General features: G+C 53.1%; 1 non-coding gene across 1 annotated transcript; it reads right to left on the reverse strand.

Annotated features, from left to right (window-relative positions):
- Positions 1–7,424: 7,424 nt before the first annotated feature.
- LOC124276102 lies at positions 7,425–7,543 on the reverse strand. The gene has a single exon (XR_006898412.1). It is a non-coding gene; the product is annotated as a 5S ribosomal RNA (ribosomal RNA).
- Between the last annotated feature and the right edge of the window lie 1,169 nt (positions 7,544–8,712).

The following is an 8,712-nucleotide window of genomic DNA, read 5'->3' on the forward strand; positions in this document are numbered from 1 at the left end:
CGCGCAGGGTTTGTCTTTAATTCGGACAGGTACTGGAGCGAGTGAGACATTTATGAGCGATTCGCTAACTCTCGAGTGAGTGAGGGTGGGATTGATTTAAGAGCGCTTCACCGAGTCCGGAGTGAGTGAGTGAGGGAGTGATGGATTTAAGAGCGCTTTACCGAGTTCGGAGGGAGTGAGTGAGTGAGGCAGGGATTTGAGAGCGCTTCACCGAGTGACCGAGAGACTGACTAATGGGCGATTCACTACAGAGAGAAACTACAGCCAAGTCGCTTGTGCAGAATAAAGACAGAGTCCCTTGACCAAGACACAGAGACAGGCCTCTGTTTATTTACAAGTGGATGCCAAATCCATTGTCTTTAATTCCAACACAAGAAAACGGGCCGCCATTATGCTTGCTTGCTTGCTTGTTTGCTTTAAGTAAAATACATGTCACCGACTTGCATGTTCACGCAGACCTCTGGTTATTTACAGGTGGATACCAAACCAATGTCTTTTCATTCCGCCGTAGTCTACAAAACCATTGCGTTTCATTCCGCTGCCATAGAAGAAGACGTACACGACACAGTCCCTTGACCAAGAGAGATACACAGACCTTTGCTTATTTACAAGTGGAGACTAAAATCATTGTCTTTCATTCCAACAAATCCACTGTCTTTTCATTCCGCCGTAGTCTACAAAACCATTGTCTTTCATTCCGCTGTCATAGAAGACATACACGACAAAGTCCCTTGACCAAGAAATACACAGGCATTTGGTTATTTACAAGTGGAGACTAAAACCATTGTCTTTCCTTCCAACACAAGAACATGGGCCGTCATTCGGTTGGCTTGCTTGCTTGCTTGCTTGCTTGCTTGCTTGCTTGCTTTAAGTAAAATACACGTCGCCGACTTGCATGTTCACGCCAAGTTAAGCTCCCTATAAGACGTGCATACACGACACAGTCCCTTGACCAAGACATATAGACAGGCCTTTGGCTATATACACGTGGATGCACGACACAAACCCATCATGGTTTGGCTTTTACAAGTCCTTCCTTCCTTCCTTCCTTCCTTCCTTCCTTCCTTCCTTCCTTCCAACCCAGCCAGCCACTGTCTTTTCATTCGTATTCATTGATAGCTCGCTTGCTTGTTTGTTTGCTTGCTTGCTCCAAGAAAAACAAATCGCGCGGTGTTCCAGTATAACGCAATTCAAAAGTAAACCAACACAGACACACAGGCCGTGGTTCATGCATAACAAATGGCAACTAGAAACCAACACATATGCAATACGTAAGTACAGCAAAACCCGACAAATGACTACAGTCGGCGCAAGTGCGGAAGCGCGAACGGCAGGCTGGCAGGGCGCCGCCGATGAAACATAACACGGACAGCGCACCATATCCTCCTTCCGTCGCACCCCGCTATACATCACCAAAACAAGCCGAAACTCAAATGCAACACACATATGCAATACGTAAGTACAGCAAAACCCGACAAATGACTACAGTAGGCGCAAGTGCGGAAGCGCGAACGGCAGGCTGGCAGGGCGCCGCCGATGAAACATAACACGGACAGCGCACCATATCCTCCTTCCGTCACCCCGCTATACATCACCAAAACAAGCCGAAACTCAAATGCAACACACATGCAATACGTAAGTACAGCAAAACCCGACAAATGACTACAGTAGGCGCAAGTGCGGAAGCGCGAACGGCAGGCTGGCAGGGCGCCGCCGATGAAACATAACACGGACAGCGCACCATATCCTCCTTCCGTCGCACCCCGCTATACATCACCAAAACAAGCCGAAACTCAAATGCAACACACATGCAATACATAAGTACAGCAAAACCCGACAAATGACTACAGTAGGCGCAAGTGCGGAAGCGCGAACGGCAGCCTGGCAGGGCGCCGCCGATGAAACATAACACCGACAGCGCACCATGTCACGTCTTCCGTCGCACCCCGCAACACACACCTCCAACTGCAGTTTTGAGGTTCGAATCCCAAAATGGTTTGCCTGTGCCAAAGTGGTAGAAAGCGCGGCGCTGCACGACATCCGTACAAGATGCGCCATATCAGCCTCTGGAAACTGCCGTAACCGATTTCGGTGAGGTTCGAATCCCAAACTGGTTTGCTTGCGCCAACGTGTTGAAATATCGGCAAAACGTAGGTGGGAGCCCTTCTCCGACACGCAGTGCTCCACAAAATCACCCCGACACAGTGGCACCGGGTCACGCTTACGGACACAATAAAAAACATCAACAAAACAACCCGAAACGCAGGAAAACAGAAGCGTACAGCCAAAACGCGCATCATATAACGGGAGCAGCACTCGGACACTCGACCCCACACACACTTGCGCGGACACGTCCAAAACACATCATCAAAACAACCCGAAACGGCGATAAAACGTAAGCGCAGTGGCGCACGGCCAAACTCGGCACAAACTAAGCGGCAAAACGAGAGCGGGAGCCGTGCTCCGATGCTCGACCCCCAACAAAACCACCCAGACAAACTAACACCATGACACCCTAACGGACACAACCAAAACCCACCACCAAAACAACCCGAACCAGCGATTAGAACGTAAACGCAGTGGCGCACGACCAAAAACGCCACAAAACAAGCCGCAAAACGGGAGCGGCGGTACCACTACGACACTTTACCCTCACCAAACCACATCAAACGCCGCGCACCGTCGATGCACCAACCAACACCACAAAAAAGCGCCGCCAAAACAGGTTATAACGGCCACAGGGTTCAAAATGCATTGCCGTACGGCTAAAAATCGCACCCCCCAAACGACAAAATGGGGTGGAGGCAGCAGTCCCCGTCACTCTACCCCAAAACAACACCCCAACACGGGCCCACCGTCTCACTCACACCAACACAAGAAAAAAAATCGCGCCCAAACCGACCAAAACGGTGAAAATCGACCTAACCCTAGCTAAGCACCTAACCCTAGCTCTAACCCTAAGCCCAGCCCTAACACTCACCGTTAGCTCGACTTCTGGTGCTAACCCTAGCGCGTAGAAATAGGCCAAAACGAGCCAAAATAAGCCCGAACCACGCGGTTTTTTGGACTTCCGACATGCACACGCACCCTCCCCTCACGCCCAAAGGCAAACCGCACCCATCCAGAAATGTCTTCCCCTCGCCGTCATACTAAGCGCCGTGGACTTAGCCAAAAAACGCTAACCCTAGATACCAGCCGCTGGACTCAAAACAGGCCCAAAACGAGCCATAATAGGTCTGAACCAAGCGGTTTTTTGGACTTCCGACATGCACACGCACGCCCCCCTCACGCCCAACGGCAAACCGCACCCCTCCAGAGATGCCTTCCCCTTGCCGTCATACTAAGCGCCGCTCACATGGGGAAAACGAAAAAATTACTAAGTAGAAACACGACAAAAATTCACAAGCCGCTATTCAGTCCCTACCCTAGGGATCCACGTATTACTTAACGTATAGATCAGCACGACGGTATACGGCCCGACAGCGCTTAACGCTCACCCCCAAAATCGGTGGGGAAACGTGCCCCAAAAGCGCTTTTTGGAGCGACACGCCGATGGGTTCGTTTTGCCGCCATGCAGGCACGGCTGGAAAGGTTAAGCGCCGGCAGGGGAAAGGCTCTGCACGGATGGTGTGCTTCTCGTTCTGCGGGCGGAGGGCTCTTACAGCGCACCTTAAAACAGTCGAAAAGGTGCCGCAACACTTCCGAACCCGTTTCCCCACACCGGTGCGCTTCAACCCCACCTGGCTGCGGTTCGAATCCTCGAGTGGTTTACCTGTGCCAAAGTCGTAGAAAGCGCGGCGCTGCACGGCAAACGTCCCAAATGCGCCATATCAGCCTCTGGCAACTGCCGGGACCGATTTCGGCAGGGTTCGATTCCCAAAATGGTTTGCTTGCGCCAACGTGTTGAAAGGCAACGGCAAAGCGGAAACGGGAACCGTCCTCCGACACGCAGTACTACACAAAACCACCCCCGAAACACTTGCACCAGGTCACGCTGACGGCAACGATGAAAAACACATCAACAAAACAACCCAAAACGCCGAAACACAGAAGCGTACAGCTAAAACGCGCATCAAATAAACGGCAAAGGGGGCGGAAGCAGTCCTCGGACCCTCGACCCCACACTAAACCAACCCCCACACACTTGCGCCAGCTGACGCTGACGGATACGACCAAAACACATCACCAAAACACATAAAACGGCGATAAGAGCGGAAGCGCAGTGGCGCACGGCCAGAAACGCCACATAATAAGCAGCAAAAGGAGCGGCAGTAGCACTACGACACTCTACCCTCACCAAACCACACCAAACGCCGTGCACCGTCGATACACCGACCAACACCACAAAAAGGCGCCGCCAAAACAGGTTTGAACGGCCACAGGGTTCAAAATGCAGTCCCGTACGGCTAAAAAACGCACCCCCAAAGCGAAAAAATGGGAGCAGGCAGCAGTCCTCCATCGCTCTACCCCCAACAAACCACCCCAACACGGGCCCACCGTCTCACTCAAACCAACACAAGGAAAAAAATCGCACCCAAATCGACCAAAAGGGTGAAAATCGACCTAACCCTAGCTAAGCACCTAACCCTAGCTCTAACCCTAAGCCCCCAGCCCTAACACTCACCGTTAGCTCGACTTCTGGTGCTAACCCTAGCACGTAGAAATAGGCCAAAACGAGCCAAAATAAGCCCGAAACACGCGGTTTTTTGCACTTCCGACATGCACACGCACCCTCCCCTCACGCCCAAAGGCAAACCGCACCCATCCAGAAATGCCTTCCCCTCGCCGTCATACTAAGCGCCGTGGACTTAGCCAAAAAACGCTAACCCTAGATACCAGCCGCTGGACTCAAAACAGGCCCAAAACGAGCCAAAATAGGTCTGAACCACGCGGGTTTTTTTACTTCCGACATGCACACGCACCCTCCCCTCACGCCCAACGGCAAACCGCACCCCTCCAGAGATGCCTTCCCCTTGCCGTCATACTAAGCGCCGCTCACATGGGCGGGAAAAAAGCGAAAAATGACAAAGTACAAACACGACAAAATTCACAAGCCGCTGTTCAGTCCCTACCCTGGTGAGCCACGTATTACTTAACGCATAGATCAGCAAGACGATATCCGGCCCGACAACGCTTAACGCTCACCCCAAAATCGGTGGGGCGAACGTGCCGAAACAGCGCATTTTGGAGCGACACGCCGATGGATTCGTTTTCCCGCCATGCAGGCACAGCTGGAAAGGTTCAGCGCCGGCAGGGGAAAGGCTCTGCACGGATGGTGTGCTTCTCGTTCTGCGGGCGGAGGGCTCTTACAGCGCACCTTAAAACAGTCGAAAAGGTGCCGCAACACTTCCGAACCCGTTTCCCCACACCGGTGCGCTTCAACCCCACCTGGCTGCGGTTCGAATCCTCGAGTGGTTTGCCTGTGCCAAAGTCGTAGAAAGCGCGGCGCTGCACGGCAAACGTCCCAAATGCGCCATATCAGCCTCTGGCAACTGCCGGGACCGATTTCGGCAGGGTTCGATTCCCAAAATGGTTTGCTTGCGCCAACGTGTTGAAAGGCAACGGCAAAGCGGAAACGGGAACCGTCCTCCGACACGCAGTACTACACAAAACCACCCCTGAAACACTTGCACCAGGTCACGCTGACGGCAACGATGAAAAACACATCAACAAAACAACCCAAAACGCCGAAACACAGAAGCGTACAGCTAAAACGCGCATCAAATAAACGGCAAAAGGGGAGCGGAATGAGTCCTCGGACCCTCGACCCCACACCCAACCCCACACACTTGCGCCAGCTGACGCTGACGGATACGACCAAAACACATCACCAAAACACATAAAAACGGCGATAAGAGCGGAAGCGCAGTGGCGCACGGCCAGAAACGCCACATAATAAGCAGCAAAAGGGGAGCGGCAGTAGCACTACGACATTGTACCCTCACCAAACCACACCAAACGCCTCGCACCGTCGATGCACCGACCAACACCACAAAAAGGCGCCGCCAAAACAGGTTTGAACGGCCACAGGTTCAAAATGCAGTGCCGTACGGCTAAAAAACGCACTCCCCAAGCGACAAAATGGGGGCAGGCAGCAGCCCTCCGTCACTTTACCCCCAACAAACCACCCCAACACGGGCCCACCGTCTCACTCAAACCAACACAAGGAAAAAAATCGCACCCAAATCGACCAAAAGGGTGAAAATCGACCTAACCCTAGCTAAGCACCTAACCCTAGCTCTAACCCTAAGCCCAGCCCTAACACTCACCGTTAGCTCGACTTCTGGTGCTAACCCTAGCGCGTAGAAATGGGCCAAAACGAGCCAAAATAAGCGCGAAACACGCGGTTTTTTTGCACTTCCGACATGCTCACGCAAACCGACCAAAAGGGTGAACATCGACCTAACCCTAGCTAAGCACCTAACCCTAGCTCTAACCCTAAGCCCAGCCCTAACACTCACCGTTAGCTCGACTTCTGGTGCTAACCCTAGCGCGTAGAAATGGGCCAAAACGAGCCAAAATAAGCGCGAAACACGCGGTTTTTTTGCACTTCCGACATGCTCACGCAAACCGACCAAAAGGGTGAACATCAACCTAACCCTAGCTAAGCACCTAACCCTAGCTAGCTCTAACCCTAAGCCCAGCCCTAACACTCACCGTTAGCTCGACTTCTGGTGCTAACCCCAGCGCGTAGAAATAGGCCAAAACGAGCCAAAATAAGCGCGAAACACGCGGGTATTTTTGCACTTCCAAAATGCACACGCAAACCGACCAAAAGGGTGAACATCGACCTAACCCTAGCTAAGCACCTAACCCTAGCTCTAACCCTAAGCCCAGCCCTAACACTCACCGTTAGCTCGACTTCTGGTGCTAACCCTAGCACGTAGAAATAGGCCAAAACGAGCCAAAATAAGCGCGAAACACGCGGTTTTTTTACACTTCCAAAATGCACACGCAAACCGACCAAAAGGGTGAACATCGACCTAACCCTAGCTAAGCACCTAACCCTAGCTCTAACCCTAAGCCCAGCCCTAACACTCACCGTTAGCTCGACTTCTGGTGCTAACCCTAGCGCGTAGAAATAGGCCAAAACGAGCCAAAATAAGCGCGAAACACGCGTTTTTTTGCACTCCCGACATGCACACGCACCCTCTCCGCACGCTCAAAGGCAAACCGCACCCCTGCCGAGATGCCTTCCACTCGCCGTCATTCTAAGCCCCGCTCACATGGCCAAAAAAATCACCAAGTCCAACCCCGCCAAACAACACAAGCCGCCCTCGAGTCCCTACCCTAGGGAGCTACGTATTACCTAACTTATCGATCAGCACGACGGCAAACTTGAGAAAAGACGGATATACATACGACAGCGGTGGCACAAACCCTGTCGTACCCTTGACCAAAACACAAACGCGGGAAAAAAAACACGTCTACAGCACCGGGAGTTCCCAGGCGGTCACCCATCCAAGTACTATCCCGGCCCGACGGGGCTTAACTTCGCGGAGCAGACGAGAAGCGGTGTTTTCACAGTGGTATGGCCGTAGACGTAGACAAAACGATTCTCTGACCGCTGCTATAGAGCGGCAAACCAGAGCCAGTGAGCGAGTCAATTACTTTTATCGCCGCATCGGCGCTTCAAACACTGCCCCTTCCCCATACCAACGAGGACAGAAATGATAAGCGCCGGTGGGCGGAAATCTCCCCAAGGATACTGGTGAGCAGCGGCGTGCCCAACGCTTCCGAACCCGTTTCCCTACCTCGGTGCGCTTCAACCCTACCTGGCTGCGGTTCGAATCCTCGAGTGGTTTGCCTGTGCCAAACTCGTGGAAGGCACGGCGCTGCACAGTATTCCGTGGCAGATGCGCTGTCTCAGCCTGTCGCAACTGTCGGCACCTATTTCCACCTTCGGCCAGGTTCGAATCCCAAAATGGTTCGCTTGCGCCAACATGGCGATGCACGGGGAAAGTGGCCGGAACTTCACCGATCTACATACCGTTACCATAAGCGTCGCCTGCCGGCGTCCCGTAATAAGCCCGAGTCGCCCATAGGAAATTCAAAACGCTCGGGCAGCTACCTCGGTGTATAGATAAACTCCGCGGCAGCCAGCCAAAGTGGCCTAGTAAAAATTCAAAACGCTCTGGCAGCTACATCGAGGGTACGAGGGCCTCTCGGGGTTGCCGCTAAACGCCCGAGGCGCACCTCAACAGAATGCAGACTCGCCCATTAGAATTTTAAAACGCTCGGGGAGCTACCTCGGGGTATGGGGAAACTCCGGGGCAGCAAGGCAGAGCCGCCCATTGGAAATTCAAAACGCTCGGGCAGCTACCTCGGTGTATAGATAAACTCCGCGGCAGCCAGCCAAAGTGGCCTAGTAAAAATTCAAAACGCTCTGGCAGCTACATCGAGGGTACGAGGGCCTCTCGGGGTTGCCGCTAAACGCCCGAGGCGCACCTCAACAGAATGCAGACTCGCCCATTAGAATTTTAAAACGCTCGGGGAGCTACCTCGGGGTATGGGGAAACTCCGGGGCAGCAAGGCAGAGCCGCCCATTGAAATTCAAAACGCTCGGGCAGCTACCTCGGTGTATAGATAAACTCCGCGGCAGCCAGCCAGAGTAGCCTAGTAAAATTCAAAACGCTCTGGCAGCTACATCGAGGGTACGAGGGCCTCTCGGGGTTGCCGCTAAACGCCCGAGGCGCACCTCAACAGAATGCA

Source organism: Haliotis rubra, unplaced genomic scaffold (genome assembly GCF_003918875.1).
Source record: "Haliotis rubra isolate DU_JTF1 unplaced genomic scaffold, ASM391887v1 Scf2058, whole genome shotgun sequence".
In the NCBI taxonomy this organism is placed as follows: Eukaryota; Metazoa; Mollusca; class Gastropoda; order Lepetellida; family Haliotidae; genus Haliotis; species Haliotis rubra.